Below are 17,237 nucleotides of genomic sequence, written 5' to 3' on the forward strand. Positions count from 1 at the left end.
TGAATTTGGCAAAAACTAAGGTAGTTATCTGTGGCAAAAGAAGAAAAGAGGAGCCTGGCAGTTGAGAACTGAAAGCATCAACAAAGAGTCAGAGAATACGTATCTAGGAGTCTAGACTGAGGAGAACCCTGATACAGTAAAAAGAATCAATTAGAAACAAAGCCCAGGCCCGCCTAAAATATATATATATATATATATATATATATACATGAAAATAAGAAAACAAATGCCACTTGCTTTGCCGAACAACTTTAGCACGGGTGCCTCCTTCATGATTGTGGCCATCATGTAAAATACACAAAGCACATTCCCAAGAGGAAAACAGCTCGGAGCACTCGCGGGTTTTGCAGTCCATTTATTTTCAACAGCAGACGCGTTTCAGCAGGTTTGCCTTTATCATGGATGGATTAAAAGGCAAGTGCGGTTACGAGGGTAACAGATCTATTATTTTATAACCGCAAGTTTAAACATCAGAGAAAATCTCACATTTTTATGAATGGTATGCCTTTAAAATGACGACACTGAAAAGCTAAATACGTCGACACCAACATATCTCCAATAGGAGAAAGGCAGGCCAGATTTAAATGCATATCATGTGATGTTACTTGCTGGATTAGCATTGATAAAGGCAAACCTGCTGAAACGCGTCTGCTGTTGAAAATAAATGGACTGCAAAACCCGTGAGTGCTCCGAGCTGTTTTCCTCTTGGGAATGTGTTTTGTATATATATATACATATATATAGGGCTCCAGCTTATATCCAATCCTCCGGGTTATAAAGGCGAAGTTAATGCTATCAATCATCAATAACACATGGGAGGGAAACCTTGTTGGGAGAGGACCCAAGACTCTTGAACAGTCTGGGGGCTATAATATACAAGTCTATCTTTCCCCTACAGAGAACAGCATCCCCTATGTGCACCTAGAATTCGGCCGGTTAAGTAATATCCAGTCAGAAAGCAACTCTTATTTTGTGTCATACAATAGGAGCCTCAATGCCTGGCACCCGGGATAATCTGAGCTGGCACGATGTTGCAAGTAGTCCCAGCACTTCACCATACCATTGCTTCCTGGAAAATACTTTAGGCGCATTCCAGGCAAGGGAGCTGTGGAACCAGCAGGTCACACATGCAGAGTTTAAAACGTCTATTGCCATCAGTGCTCCCAAGCTAAGCAGATTGCAGGATAAGAATGTGTCAGCAAGGCAAAGCTATGCCTGGATGGCTATACATACATATAATGATACACTTTTGTGTTGTTAATTTAAAAACCTGAAGGTGTGGAATCCAGACAGGCCATCATGGAGGCGTTATCCCGGCCATTAGGCCGGTAATGTTTCTAAGTTAACATGTAAAACTTTGACTTGTATATAATGCACTTTGCCCCTGAAATATGCTACACTGGTAAAAATGCACTTTGCTACAATATTTAATGGTACAAATGTATTGTAACATTTTCTTATATGAACTTTTATTACTCAATGTGGCTTCGTGACAGCATACAGTGTTACTGAATGCTTTATCCTTGTTTTCAAATTATTTCTTGCAAAGATTTTAATTAATCATGCAAATAAATAAAATATCCATATTTCATTAACATCAAAGGCCATCTGTGAGCACGGAAAAGCGCTCTCAGACCTGGCTTACTTTGTTTATAAGTGGAGTCGCTGGCCCACTGGCAGGAATTCTTACAGGCCTGCCTATGTCCTGCTGGAAAGCTGAAGCTGTAAATCTCTTCCCCTTCCAGTCTCATTCAGCTCTGGCAACAGTGGTACAGGGGATAGCGAGTGAAACCCCTTAGAAATGGAGCTCAGCGCTGTTAAAGGAGCCACTGCAGAGAGAACTCAACAACTGACATGTAAATTCACTGTCACCTGACTGTAATCCTTCTTTTGATTGTTTTGACTCACCCCTCGATCTGTAGCGATTTAAGAACTTCCTTCCCATTCTGTTGCTGGCTTGCATGGTGCTTGATTTCAGAAGCACACTTTGGATCTTGCACGGCATTTAAGACATTTGTTCAGTGTATTTTTGGACAGATCAGAATTATAATCACACAATATCTGTAGGAAGTTGGCTCTGTATGCACTATTTCAAAGTAAGAAATAGCATGCACAGAGTCCAAGGGTTCCCCTTAGAGGTGAGATAGTGGCAAAAAGAGATAATTCTAATGCTTGATTTTGTGGCCATGTGGTCGAGCAGTAGGCTTATCAGAGGGTAGTGTTAAGCATTTGTTGTACACACACAGGCAATAAATGAGGAACACACACTCAAAGACAATTCCAGGCCAATAGGTTTTTGTATAGAAAAATATATTTTCTTAGTTTATTTTAAGAACCACAGGTTCAAGATTTACAAGTAATACTTCAAATGAAAGGTATTTCACTTAGGTACTTTAGGAACTTTGAATCAGCAAAATAGCGTACAGTTTTCACAAAAATGTCAATAGCTATTTTAAAACTAGACAGTGCAATTTTCAACAGTTCCTGGGGGAGGTAAGTGTTTGTTAGTTTTGCAGGTAAGTAAACCACCTACAGGGTTCAAAGTTGGGTCCAAGGTAGCCCACCGTTGGGGGTTCAGGGCAACCCCAAAGTTACCACACCAGCAGCACAGGGCCGGTCAGGTGCAGAGGTCAAAGTGGTGCCCAAAACACATAGGCTTCAATGGAGAAGTGGGTGCCCCGGTTCCAGTCTGCCAGCAGGTAGGTACCCGCGTCTTCGGAGGGCAGACCAGGGGGGTTTTATAGGGCACCGGGGGGGGGACACAAGTCAGCACAAAAAGTACACCCTCAGCGGCACGGGGGCGGCCGGGTGCAGAGTGCAAACAGGCGTCAGGTTTGCAATTGGTTTCAATGGGAGACCCAGGGGTCTCTTCAGCGAAGCAGGCAGGCAAGGGGGGGCTCCTCGGGGTAGCCACCACCTGGGCAAGGGAGAGGGCCACCTGGGGGTCGCTTCTGCACTGGAGGTCTGATCCTTCAGGTCCTGGGGGCTGCGGGTGCAGTGCCTATACCAGGCGTCGAGTTCTTAGAAGCAGGCAGTCGCGGTCAGGGGGAGCCTCTGGATTCCCTCTGCAGGCGTCGCTGGTGGGGGGTTCAGGGGGGTCAACTCTGGCTACTCACAGGGTCGCAGTCGCCAGGGAGTCCTCCCTGTAGTGTTGTTTCTCCGCAGGTCGAGCCGGGGGCGTCGGGTGCAGAGTGCAAAGTCTCACGCTTCCGGCGGGAAACGTGTGGTCTTTAAAAGTTGCTTCTTTGTTGCAAAGATGTTTCTTCTTTGGAGCAGAGCCGCTGGCCTCTGGAATTCTTGGTCCTTTTAGATGCAGGGTAGTCCTCTGAGGCTTCAGAGGTCGCTGGACCCTGTGGAACGCGACTCTGTTGCAGTTTTTCTTGAAGTGGGGAGACAGGCCGGTAGGGCTGGGGCCAAAGCAGTTGGTGTCTCCGTCTTCTCTGCAGGGCTTTCAGGTCAGCAGTCCTTCTTCGTCTTCAGGTTGCAGGAATCTCTCTTGCTTGGTTCTGGGGGCCCCTAAATACTCAATTTAGGGGTGTGTTTAGGTCTGGGAGGGCAGTAGCCAATGGCTACTGTCCTTGAGGGTGGCTACAACCTCTTTGTGCCTCCTCCCTGTGGGGAGGGGGGCACATCCCTAATCCTATTGGGGGGATCCTCCAAAATCAAGATGGAGGATTTCTAAAGGCAGGGGTCACCTCAGCTCAGGGCACCTTGGGGGCTGTCCTGACTGGTGGGTGACTCCTCCTTGTTTTTCTCATTATCTCCCCTGGACTTACCGCCAAAAGTGGGGGCTGTATCCAGGGGGCGGGCATCTCCACTAGCTGGAGTGCCCTGGGGCATTGTAACACGAAGCCTGAGCCTTTGAGGCTCACTGCTAGGTGTTACAGTTGCTGCAGGGGGGAGGTGTGAAGCACCTCTACCCAGAGCAGGCTTTTGTTTCTGTCCCCAGAGAGCACAAAGGCCCTCACCACATGGGGTCAGAAACTCATCTCTCAGCAGCAGGCTGGCACAGACCAGTCAGTCCTGCACTGAACAATTGGGTAAAATACAGGGGGCATCTCTAAGATGCCCTCTGTGTGCATTTTGTAATAAATCCAACACTGGCATCAGTGTGGGTTTATTATTCTGAGAAGTTTGATACCAAACTTCCCAGTATTCAGTGTAGCCATTATGGAGCTGTGGAGTTCGTTTTTGACAAACTCCCAGACCATATACTTAATATGGCCACACTTTACTTACGTCTAAGAATAGACTTAGACACTGTAGGGGCATATTGCTCATGCAGCTATGCCCTCACCTGTGGTATAGTGCACCCTGCCTTAGGGCTGTAAGGCCTGCTAGAGGGGTGACTTACCTATGCCACAGGCAGCATTTTGTGTGCATGGCATCCTGAAGGGGATGCCATGTCGACTTTGCCTTTTTTCTCCCCACCAACACACACAATCTGCAATGGCAGTGTGCATGTGTTAGGTGAGGGGTCCCTTAGGGTGGCACAACATATGCTGCAGCCCTTAGGGACCTTCCCTGGTCACAGGGCCCTTGGTACCACTGGTACCTTTTACAAGAGACTTATCTGTGTGCCAGGGGTGTGCCACTTGTGGAAACAATGGTACGTTTTGGGTGAAAGAACACTGGTGCTGGGGCCTGGTTAGCAGGGTCCCAGCACACTTCTCAGTCAAGTCAGCATCAGTATCAGGCAAAATGTGGGGGGTAACTGCAACAGGAAGCCATTTCCTTACAATATCATTTTCACATTTCAAGTTTCACTTGACTATTAGGCACTATATAAAAAAATAAACTGCTATATGTGAGAAAGTAGCCTCTTTATAGCATGGTTACCCCCACTTTGGATCGAGAGGGGGAGGGAGAGAGACAAACAAACTGCATGTGACGTCACTTCCACTACCCCTGGAATTTTTATGAATTGACGCACATGCATGGCTGTAGTGCAGCAAGGGCTAAGTTATTTAAAAAAGCACTAAGTATTACAAAATAGTGTTATTATACAAGAAGGTTAAAAAGGGCTCACAGTGTTTTAAAAAAAATAACTTTTAGTCATACTACGCATCAAACACGCTGCTCTACAACGTAGCTAAAACACAATGGCAAAGCCAACAGCTCTCACATGGATCAGACTGATGTTGTATAGGCGCTATTTTCTGTTTAAATTCAGCTGTCACAGAGTGAGCTTCTGCTGCGGTGCACTGTACTTGGCATGAGCTCCTTGGCGAGGAGTGCTGCATGTTTACATTATTATCATCGCTTCAGCAGCGCACACTGTATATTTTTTAAATAGCGTACTATTTCTTTTAGTATAGACTTATAACATTCAGTTTAGAATTGGTAGTTTTAAATCGCTTGCGTGCATGTAACATGGATTTTGAAAGTATAACACTAATAAATAAATATATATATATGGAAAATGTCACTTACCCAGTGTACATCTGTTCGTGGCATTAGTCGCTGCAGATTCACATGCTGTGCACACCCCGCCATCTGGTGTTGGGCTCGGAGTGTTACAAGTTGTTTTTCTTCGAAGAAGTCTTTTTGAGTCACAAGACCGAGGGACTCCTCCCATTTCGGCTCCATTGCGCATGGGCGTCGACTCCATCTTAGATTGTTTTCCCCGCAGAGGGTGAGGTAGGAGTTGTGAATGCTAGTAATAGTGCCCATGCAATGGAGTAATGTACATAATGTAGTTTAAAGTAATATATTTTCAAATTTACAAATGTTCAAGATCAACTTCCTAACGGCTACAGGCTCCCAGGGAGGCGGGTGGGTGCATGTGAATCTGCAGCGACTAATGCCACGAACAGATGTACACTGGGTAAGTGACATTTTCCGTTCAATGGCATGTGTAGCTGCAGATACACATGCTGTGCATAGACTAGTAAGCAGTTATTTCCCCAAAAGCGGTGGTTCAGCCTGTAGGAGTTGAAGTGGTTTGAAACAATGTTCGTAGTACTGCTTGACCTACTGTGGCTTGTTGTGCCGTTAACACATCTACACAGTAGTGTTTGGTAAATGTATGAGGCGTAGACCATGTAGCTGCTTTACATATTTCGGTCATTGGAATATTTCCTAGAAAGGCCATGGTAGCACCTTTCTTTCTGGTTGAGTGTGCCTTTGGTGTAATAGGCAGTTCTCTTTTTGCTTTAAGATAGCAGGTTTGAATACACTTAACTATCCATCTAGCAATGCCTTGTTTAGAAATTGGATTACCAGTATGAGGTTTTTGGAAAGCAATAAATAATGGTTTTGTTTTTCGAATTAGTTTTGTTCTGTCAATGTAGTACATTAACGCTCTTTTGATGTCTAATGTATGTAGTGCTCTTTCAGCTACAGAGTCTGGCTGTGGGAAGAACACTGGTAATTCTACTGTTTGATTCAAGTGGAACGGTGATATAACGTTTGGTAAAAAATTGGGATTTGTCCATAGAACTACTTTATGCTTGTGTATTTGAATAAATGGTTCTTGTATGGTAAATGCTTGAATTTCACTCACTCTTCTTAGAGATGTGATGGCAATTAAAAATGTAACTTTCCATGTTAAGTATTGTATTTCACAAGAGTGCATGGGCTCAAAAGGTGGACCCATGAGTCGTGTTAAGACAATGTTGAGGTTCCATGAAGGAACTGGTGGTGTTCTTGGTGGTATAATTCTCTTTAGTCCTTCCATAAACGCTTTTATGACTGGTATCCTAAATAGTGAAGTTGAGTGCGTAATTTGCAGGTAAGCTGAAATTGTGGTAAGATGTATCTTTATGGAAGAGAAAGCTAGCTTTGACTTTTGCAAATGTAGTAAGTATCTTACGATGTCTTTGGCAGATGCGTGTAAGGGTTGAATTTGATTATTATGGCAGTAATAAACAAATCGTTTCCACTTATTTGCATAGCAATGTCTAGTGCTAGATTTTCTAGCTTGTTTTAAGACATCCATACATTCCTGTGTAAGGTCTAAGTGTCCGAATTCTAGGACTTCAGGAGCCAAATTGCTAGATTCAGTGACGCTGGATTTGGATGTCTGATCTGTTGTTTGTGTTGTGTTAACAGATCTGGTCTGTTTGGTAGTTTGACATGAGGCACTACAGAGAGGTCTAGTAGTGTTGTGTACCAAGGTTGTCTTGCCCATGTTGGCTCTATTAGTATGAGTGTGAGTTTGTTTTGACTCAATTTGTTTACCAGATATGGAAGGAGTGGGAGAGGGGGAAAAGCATAAGCAAATATCCCTGACCAGCTCATCCATAACGCATTGCCCTGAGACTGATCTTGTGGGTACCTGGATGCGAAGTTTCGGCATTTTGCGTTTTACTTTGTTGCAAATAGATCTATTTGTGGTGTTCCCCAATTCTGGAAGTATTTGTTTAGTATTTGGGGGTGAATCTCCCATTCGTGGATTTGTTGGTGATCCCGAGAGAGATTGTCTGCTAACTGGTTCTGAATTCCTGGAATAAATTGTGCTATTAGGCGAATGTGGTTGTGAATCGCCCAATGCCATATTTTTTGTGCCAGGAGACACAACTGTGTTGAGTGTGTCCCTCCCTGTTTGTTTAGGTAATACATTGTTGTCATGTTGTCTGTTTTGACAAGAATGTGTTTGTGGCTTAAATGCTTTTAGCGCTAGAAATACTGCCAATAGTTCTAAGTGATTTATGTGAACCTGTTTTTGCTGAGTGTCCCATTGTCCTTGGATGCTGTGTTGATTGAGGTGTGCTCCCCACCCTATCATGGAGGCATCTGTTGTTATTACATATTGTGGCACTGGGTCTTGGAAAGGCCGCCCTTGGTTTAAATTTATACTGTTCCACCATTGAAGCGAGGTGTATGTTTGGCGGTCTATCAACACCAGATCTAGAAGTTGACCCTGTGCTTGTGACCATTGTGATGCTAGGCACTGTTGTAAGGGCCGCATGTGCAACCTTGCGTTCGGGACAATGGCTATGCATAAGGACATCATGCCGAGTAGTTTCATCACAATTTTGACTTGTATCTTTTGTTTTGGATACATGGTCTTTATTACATTGTGAAATGCTTGAACCCTTTGTGGGCTTGGAGTGGCAATCCCTTTTGCTGTGTTGATTGTCGCCCCTAAGTATTGCTGTGTTTGACACGGCAGAAGGTGTGACTTTGTGTAGTTGATTGAGAAACCTAGATTGTGGAGGATTTCTATGACGTACTTCGTGTGTTGTGAACACCGTTTTAGAGTGTTGGTTTTGATTAACCAATCGTCTAGGTACGGGAACACATGTATTTGCTGCCTTCTGATATGTGCAGCTACTACTGCCAGGCATTTTGTAAAAACTCTTGGCACAGTTGTTATTCCGAATGGCAACACCTTGAACTGGTAATGCCCCCCTGGAATACAAACCTTAGGTACTTTCTGTGTGAAGGATTTATCTGTACATGGAAATATGCATCCTTTAGGTCTAGTGTTGTCATGTAGTCTTGTTGTTTGAGCAGTGGTATTACGCCCTGTAATGTCACCATGTGAAAGTGATCTGATTTGATGTATGTATTTAATGTTCTGAGATCTAGTATAGGTCTCAGACTCTTGTCTTTTTTGGGTATGAGAAAGTACAGAGAGTAAACTCCTGTCCCTTTCTGTTGGTTTGGTACTAATTCTATTGCTTCTTTTTGTAGCAATGCCTGAACTTCTAGTCCTAGAAGATCTATATGTTGTTTTGACATATTGTGTGTTTTCGGTGGGACGTTTGGAGGGAATTTGAGAAATTCTATGCAATAACCATGCTGGATAATTGCTAGGACCCAAGCGTCTGTTGTTATTTCCTACCAATGCTTGAAAAAGTTGGTTAGTCTCCCCCCACAGATGTTATGTGTTGGGGATTTGTGACTTGGAAGTCAGTGCTTGTTTTGAGGAGTTTTGGGACTTTGGAACTTCCCTCTATTCTTTTGGAATTGTCCCCCTCTATATTGTCCCCGAAAACTTCCCCGCTGATACTGGCTCTGGTAAGTGGGTCTTGTTTGTGAGGTTGTGGGTTCTGTGCTTTGTCCTCGAAACCCCCCTCTAAACTGTGTTTTTCGAAATGTGCTTCTGCTCTGTTGGGAGTAGAGTGCGCCCATGGCTTTGGCCGTGCCAGTGTCTTTCTTAAGTTTTTCGATCGCAGTGTCCACCTCCGGCCCAAACAACTGCTGTCCGTTGAATGGCATATTCAGCACAGCCTGCTGTATTTCTGGTTTAAATCCTGATGTACGCAGCCATGCATGTCTCCTTATTGTTACTGCTGTGTTGACAGTTCTAGCAGCTGTGTCTGCAGCATCCATTGCTGACCGTATCTGATTGTTGGAGATACTCTGTCCTTCTACTACTTGCTGCGCTCTCTTTTGGAACTCCTTGGGCAAATGTTCTATAAAGTGTTGCATTTCGTCCCAATGGGCCCTATCGTATCTGGCCAACAAAGCCTGTGAATTGGCAATACGCCACTGGTTTGCTGCCTGTGCCGCCACCCTCTTGCCTGCTGCGTCGAATTTTCGACTTTCTTTATCTGGAGGTGGTGCATCTCCTGAAATATGTGAGTTCGCTCTCTTGCGCGCTGCCCCTACAACAACTGAGTCCGGTGTTAGCTGTTGTGTGATGTACACGGGGTCTGTTGGTGGCGGTTTATATTTTTTCTCCACTCTTGGAGTAATGGCCCTTCCTTTTACAGGCTCTTCAAACACTTGTTTGGAGTGTTTTAGCATTCCGGGTAGCATAGGGAGACTTTGATACTGGCTGTGTGTGGAGGACAGTGTGTTAAAAAGAAAGTCGTCTTCAATGGGCTCAGCATGCAGGCTGACATTATGAAATGCCGCTGCTCTTGACACCACCTGTGCGTAGGCTGTACTATCCTCTGGTGGCGACGGTCTAGCTGGATAACATTCAGGACTATTATCGGACACTGGTGCGTCATAAAGTTCCCATGCGTCAGGGTCATCTTGACTCATTCCTGTATGAGTGGCTACCGGTGATGGTTGCGGAGAGCATTGTGGAGAGGGTTACCTGTTTAGCCACCTTTGCCTGTGGCTGCTTGTCTTTTTCTTGGAAGGCAAGTTTGCGTTTCATTTTAATCGGAGGGAGAGTACTGATCTTCCCTGTTTCTTTTTGGATATGGAGCCTTCTTTGTGTATAGTCTGGCTCTATTGTTTCCAATTCCTATCCAAATCTATGTGTCTTCATTTGTGTGGACAGTCCTTGTTCCTCAGTGTAGGAACTTGTTTTCGGTTCCGAGGCCGGATGTTTCGGTATCGAAACCTTTTCGGCTGCTTTTTTTGGTTCCGACGAAACCTTCTTTACTTTCGGCGTCGTGGTCTCTCGGTGCCGACCCATTTCGGTGCTGCTATCTCTGTGCCGAACCTGCTCGGAGCCACTATCTTGGGCCCGAGATTGCTGTGTGGCGGTATCTCGACCGGAGTCAGATGACTTCGCCACCAGCATGCCCTTTTTCGGTGCCGATGATCGGTCACCTATTTTTCGGGTTAAGCCATGGCCTGTTGGCGGTGGCGTCCCCTGGGCTTTAGTGGTTTTTTCGTGAGTTTTGTGATTCGACATCTTACTCCCGGTTTTCAGCGTTTCTTCGGGATCGATCTCATCCGAGTCCGATTCCTGGATGGAGAATGTTTCTTCCTTCTCCTCGAAACGCTCCTGTCCTGTCGGCGCCGACGCCATTTGCAGTCTCCTTGCTCTTCGGTCTCTTAGTGTCTTCCTGGACCGAAACGCTTGACAGGCTTCACAGGTATCTTCCTTGTGTTCCGGCGACAAACACAAGTTACAGACCAGAGGCTGATCTGTATATGGATACTTGTTATGGCATTTTGGGCAGAAGCGGAATGGGGTCCGTTCCATCAGCCTTGAAGAGACACATGGCCGGGCCGACCGGGCCCCGACGGGGGATCGAAAAAACCCCGAAGGGCCACCGGAGCTCTTCAAAAGTCGGTGTCGATCTGTTATAACTAACCCGATACCGAACGCAAACAATACCAACGTTTTTTCCGAGATTCTAACTAGCTTTCCGACCCGAAACACGGAGCGAAAAGGAACACGTCCGAACCCGATGGCGGAAAAAAAACAATCTAAGATGGAGTCAACGCCCATGCGCAATGGAGCCGAAATGGGAGGAGTCCCTCGGTCTCGTGACTCAAAAAGACTTCTTCGAAGAAAAACAACTTGTAACACTCCGAGCCAAACACCAGATGGCGGGATGTGCACAGCATGTGTATCTGCAGCTACACATGCCATCGAACATATATATATATATATATATATATATATATATATATATATATATATATATATATATATTCTACACTGGTTATGACAGTTGACTGTCTCACCGATGCTCATGTCATGCTGGTTGTGGGCTCCTATTTTTGGAGCTTAATAAAGAAGCGCTACTCTTGTTCCGTGTTCGGAGCGGATCATTTACTCTAAGACATAAAGACACCTGCAACATTTGGCGATGATATGCTCTATTCTTTTTTGGTTTACCTTAAGTTTCAGGCAGCTAACAACCACATCATTGTAGGTTTTCTTTTAACATTTTTCCTGCTGTTTAGTATTTTGGGACGCAATTGCTTTTGGAGGGCTCCTCGTTTATCTGCTGCTGTGGAGTCTCTATTGTTCCTGCTGTTGTACTGACGTGCAGGCTTTCACCTGGGCTCCTGGTGTGGACAGAGGATCAATGCTGATGCCTGTCTCCGTTTCCTTCTTTACCTGGATTGTTGCTGGAGTTCCGGTTTCTGAGGGAATTGCACTGCTTGCTGTTCTCATCTGGCACTGAAGTGACATCTGGCTGGTTATCAGCTCTACGACATTTCCGTGTTGTGCATGCATGCATACTTGGATATTTTCTTTTCAGTACTTTAACTCTTTCACTGCCAGGCACTCTGAAGCACAGGTTTTTCCTGTCAGTTTTTACACATCAGGAGAGGACTTTTTGTGCCAGTGGTAACTACAGCTTTAAGATTGTCAACTTCACCCTGAAACTTTACTAATAGCTTAGTATTCGGTAGTAGGCACACCACAGTGATGAGCACACCCTTTTCTTGGTAAATATGTTTTTGCTTGCACGCCAGTGACAGGTACACCTTTACCAACTATGATATCTACAAAAAGTTCTGTATCAAGTGCCATTTAATTTTTGTTTATCTTTTATTTATGTATATTTTTTACAGTGTTTATCATTACAAATTATTGGTTATTTTTTGAGTCTTTAAGGGAATACAAAATAGAATTTCTAGTTGTTATGCCTTCTAAATCTGCTTCCAATTTGGCGAATATTGCTCCATTCCTACAATGTCCTGGTAAACCTCCTGTTAAATGACATATTTGGTAACATTCATTTTAGAACTATCTGGTTGCGGTAGGTGCAGATGGTTTTCAGCCTAAGCGTAAGGCTGCCATTCTATTTAGTCACCTCCGGCAGCAACGGCAACAGGAATTTGATAATTTACCCAAAGTAATTCCTGCGGAAGAAGCGGCTGGTGATTGGATTGAATTTGCATAAGCTACTGCACGTATTGAATACAACTTTTGTGAAGAACTAAGGGGGTTATTACAACTTTGGAGGAGGTGTTAATCCGTCCCAAAAGGGACGGTAAAGTGATGGATATACCACCAGCCGTATTACGAGTGCCATAGGATATAATGGACTCGTAATACGGCTGGTGGTATATCCGTCACTTTACCGTCACTTTTGGGACGGATTAACACCACCTCCAAAGTTGTAATAACCCCCTAAGTCTTTTGTTAGAAAGGTTGAATTTTTTTTTTTAAAGAAACAGACAACAGATGAATCTGTGGAGGATCTTATTTCAGTATCAAGATCTTTAGGTGGCACATGTAATTTTGGGTCAGCATTAGATACGTATTTACGTGATCAATTAGTTTATAGCTGCTATTCTAAGAGGATTCAAGAGAGATTATTAAGTTGCAGGGATTCATCTTTAAGTGAGGTGTTGATGTTAGCTAAAAGTATTGAACGTTCAATTGTATCAACGCAAGTAATAGCTCAAGAATATACCAAATCATCTTCAGTTTCGATAAATTCAGTTATTGAAGAACATGTGGATTTAGTTTGTGCCAAGAGAAGGAATGTTAAACCTTAGGCTAGAAATGCAATCAATATTGTTTTAGATGTGGTTCTAAATCACATTTGAGCAATTTTGCGCAAAGCCCAACTATAGGTAAATGCTGCACTAACTGCAAAAATCAAGGACATTTTCACAGTGTTTGCAAAAGCAGTAAAAATGTAAAAGTACATAGTATTGAAGTAATAGAAGATGAGGATTTATTGAATTTGTCTAATATGTTACTGAATTTAGAAACTGGAACTTGTAAAAATGAAGTAATAAAACACCCTGTTTGCCAAGAAATTTTAGGTAATACTATTACTAGTGATATGATATGTGATTCTGGTGCACCCGTCACAATCATTTCAGACACATTGTTCGACTCAATGGAAAGGTAAAGTGAACTTAAGTAAAAAAGATGTACACCCTAAAGCTTATGGGGATCAAGATATCGATTTGATGGGCTATTTTGAAGAACAAATCGCTTGTCTGGGATGAAGTATATGTTCTAAAGTCTATGTGCCATTAAAGGGAGCAATATCGTAGGTTGGTGCGATTTAGCTAAGTTAGACCTCACACTTGTTCCTGGAGCAGATTTCCCTGTGAGAATATGTAACATTCCTGTATCCCTTTCTCAAGTTCAGGAAAAGATTTCAGTTAAAAAATATTTGTGATGCTTACCCTTAGCTCTTTAATAACTCTATAGGTTGCATTAAAAATTACACACACACTACTAGGTTAAAGAAAAATGCTGTTCCAGTCATTCATAAAATTTGCCTTGTACCCCTCAAAGTCAGAACAGAATGGAAAAAAAAATTATTTGACAAAATGGTAATTGAGGGTATCATTAAACAAGCAGAGACTTCTGAGTGGGTCAGACCCATAATTATCGCATGGATAAAGGATGATGACATAAGACTCTGTGCTGACCTCTGCACATTAAATAAAAACATTGTTGTAGAATGTCACCCATTGCCCAAGGTGCAAAAATTGTTAGCTAACATTGGTCATGCACGTTTTTTTTTTCACTATTAGATCTTAAATCAGCGTACCATCAAATTCCACTTGATCAGGTGCCACAAAATCTCACTGCTTTTATAACACCATTTGGTCCCTACAAATTTACAAGGCTACCTTTTGGCCTGGTATTAGCAGCCAGTGTCTTCCAAATATTGGAGGGCATAGAAGGAGTTCAGGCTTTTTAAGATGATGCACTCATCTTTGCAGAAACTTTGAATGAACATTGTAGAATTTTAACTATGGTTTTTGATAAATTTAGGGAATTTGGCATTACTCTGCGGTCTCATAAGTGCAAGTTTAATGTACAGAGTTTTGATTATTTGGGTCACATGGTCACCCTAAATGGTATTTTTCCAAAATATTCATTAATTAAAGTAATTCAGGATGCAAAGCTTCCCAGAGATAAGGATACTCTGAGGTTGTTTCTAGGCTTAAGTGAATATTATTAATGTCTTGTTAAGGGATATGCGTATGTTGTACAGCCATTAAGAAACCTGTTAAAAAAAAAGGCACCAAATATATTTGGTTAGATGATGTTGAGGAAGCATTTCAGAATGCCAAGAAATTGATCATATCAGCTCCGGCATGGTCACCTTTTGTAACTTGAAAAAAAAATGTATAATTACTGTGGATGCCAGTCAAGTCTGTCTAGGAGCTGTGCTATATCTCAAGGGACTGAAGGCAAAGAAAACACCACTGCTTTTTCCTCACGTGCTCTGAATTTGGCCGAGTCACATTACAGTACAATTGAACGTGAGGCACTAGCGTGTTCCTAGGCAGTAGAGAGATTTAAGAATGCTATTTGGGACACTCAATTTGACATGTTCACGGATCACAAGCCACTAATTCATCACTTAAATGGAAATGGTACGCAGAAAGCGTTGTCACGCCTAGTAAGATTGCTTTCTAGGTTAAATGGATTTGATTTTGTTCTGAAATAGATCCCTGGAGGTAAGAACATTAGAGCATATCGTTTGTCAAGATTACCAGTTTCTGATAAAATTCTAGTAAATTTTGAAGAAGAATGCATTGTGGCATCTATAGAGGACATTTGACATAATACTGGAATACTTTTGCATGAAAGGTGGGTAGAAGCTACAATACAATATTTTCTAAGGTCACAACTTATATGAAGAATGGATGGCCTCGTGAAAGAAATGTGGAGATGTCAATATGTCTGTATATTCAAGTATCTGAAGAACTATCATTAGTGAATGATGTCTTAATGTGTGCTGACGTGTGTCCCTCCAAGTCCCTTGAGAAAGCTACTAATTGAAGAAGCACATAAAGTGCATTTAGGAGTAAGTAGCACTTGTAAAGCTCTTAAACAATTTTATTGGTGGCCAGCCATGGAATCCCAAGTGGCTACTTATATTGGTGAGTGTGCCACTTGTCTGGTTTCAGATAAACATTGCAAATTTCAGCGACACCACTTCATAACACTCCTTATCCTGACATGGCCTGGGAAAAAAATAGCAATAGACTTTGCAGGCCCTTCTGAGTTGTTTCCATCTAGTCAAAGGTATATGATTGTTTTAAATGACTATTTCCCTAAACATGTGTATGTTAGTTTAACTCATAATCCAAATACTGACACAGTAATCAAATTTTTGCAGAAAATATTTAATATTGAAGGTGCAGCAAATGAAATTGTAACAGATAATGGTACACATTTCTCTTCACACAAAATGTACGAGTTTATATCTCACCATCACATACAACACATTAAAGTGGCTCTTTACTCACCTTAATCAAATGGTTTGGTGCAGTCTATGAACAAATTCTTTAAAAAAGGTGTATAAACTGCTTTAGCGATGGGTAAGGATGTTAAAATGTTTATAGAGAAAAAAAAATTGTCATATTTAACCAATCTTTACATTACTACTGGTGGTTGTCCTTTTGACTTATTGCACAAAAGGTTGCCCAGGTGTAACATGTTATCTGATTGGAGTAGAAATGTAAACAAAGATAAATTTGAGGATTTATCTAATGTTGAAATATCTGTTGCTAATAAGCAAAATCAAACAAAATAACTCTTTGATAAGAAATAAAGGGTTAAATTAGTTAATGTTCAAGTTGGAGATTGGGTCTTAGTGAGAGTTCCTTCTAGAGTTAAAAAGAGAAGATCTAAATTTTCTTTACCTGTCCAGGTTGAGAGAATTTCTAAAGGCTCTGTCCTTTTGTGGAACAAAGGTTGGTGGAGCAAGAGAGACATTGGGTTAAAATTTCATGAGAGCAAGCAAATAAAACACTGTTGTTTAGATTTAAGACACCTAATCATGAATGTAATTATTTGAAAGATCAACAACTTGTGAACTTCTCTCAAATCGATTTAAGTAGGCCAACTTTAGAAACACAGTTTGAGGGTCCAGATGTTGTGGGTCCATGTTGTGAGTAAAGTAGTTCTTCTGGGCAAATATCGCATTTGGAGCAACTTGCATCATCAGTGCGTACCGGAAATTCTCACAATGCGGGTATACCTATCAAATTTCAGGACTATTATGTCTTAGTTTATATGCTTTCATTTATAAGTCCTGAACTCATTTCAAGGGTATTGGGTAAAATATATATATTTTTTTATTAAAAGTAGTAGGGGTGTTGTATAGGTGCTATTTTCTAAGTTCAGCTGTCACAGCGTGAGCGTCTGCTGCGGTGCACTGGGCTTGGTGCGAGCTTTCGCTGTGACGCGTGCTGTATGTTTACATTACCATGATCGCTTCAGCAGCGCGCACTGTATATTTTTAAATAGTGTACGTTTTCTTTTAGTATAGACTTGTGACATTCAATTTAGAATTGGTAGTTTTAAATAATAGCGTGCGTGCATGTAACATGTATTATGAAAGTATAATACTAATATATATATATATATATATATATATATATATATATATATATATAAATAAATGCTTCTTTGGTTATGACAGTTGACTGTCTCACTGATGCTCATGTCATGCTGGTTGTGAGCTCCTATTTTTAGAGCTCAATAAAGAAGCTCTACTCTTGTTCCGTGTTCGGAGCGCATCATTTACTCTAAGACATAAAGACACCTGCAACATTGCAGGGAGCCACTGTCCAGGACTGTCCTCTCTAACCTCCAGTCTTGAACAGTCTTGGATCCCTGGCCTACGAAAGAAATTGGCCGTGTGCTCAAA

This window comes from Pleurodeles waltl, chromosome 12 (assembly GCF_031143425.1).
Source record: "Pleurodeles waltl isolate 20211129_DDA chromosome 12, aPleWal1.hap1.20221129, whole genome shotgun sequence".
Taxonomy (NCBI): domain Eukaryota; kingdom Metazoa; phylum Chordata; class Amphibia; order Caudata; family Salamandridae; genus Pleurodeles; species Pleurodeles waltl.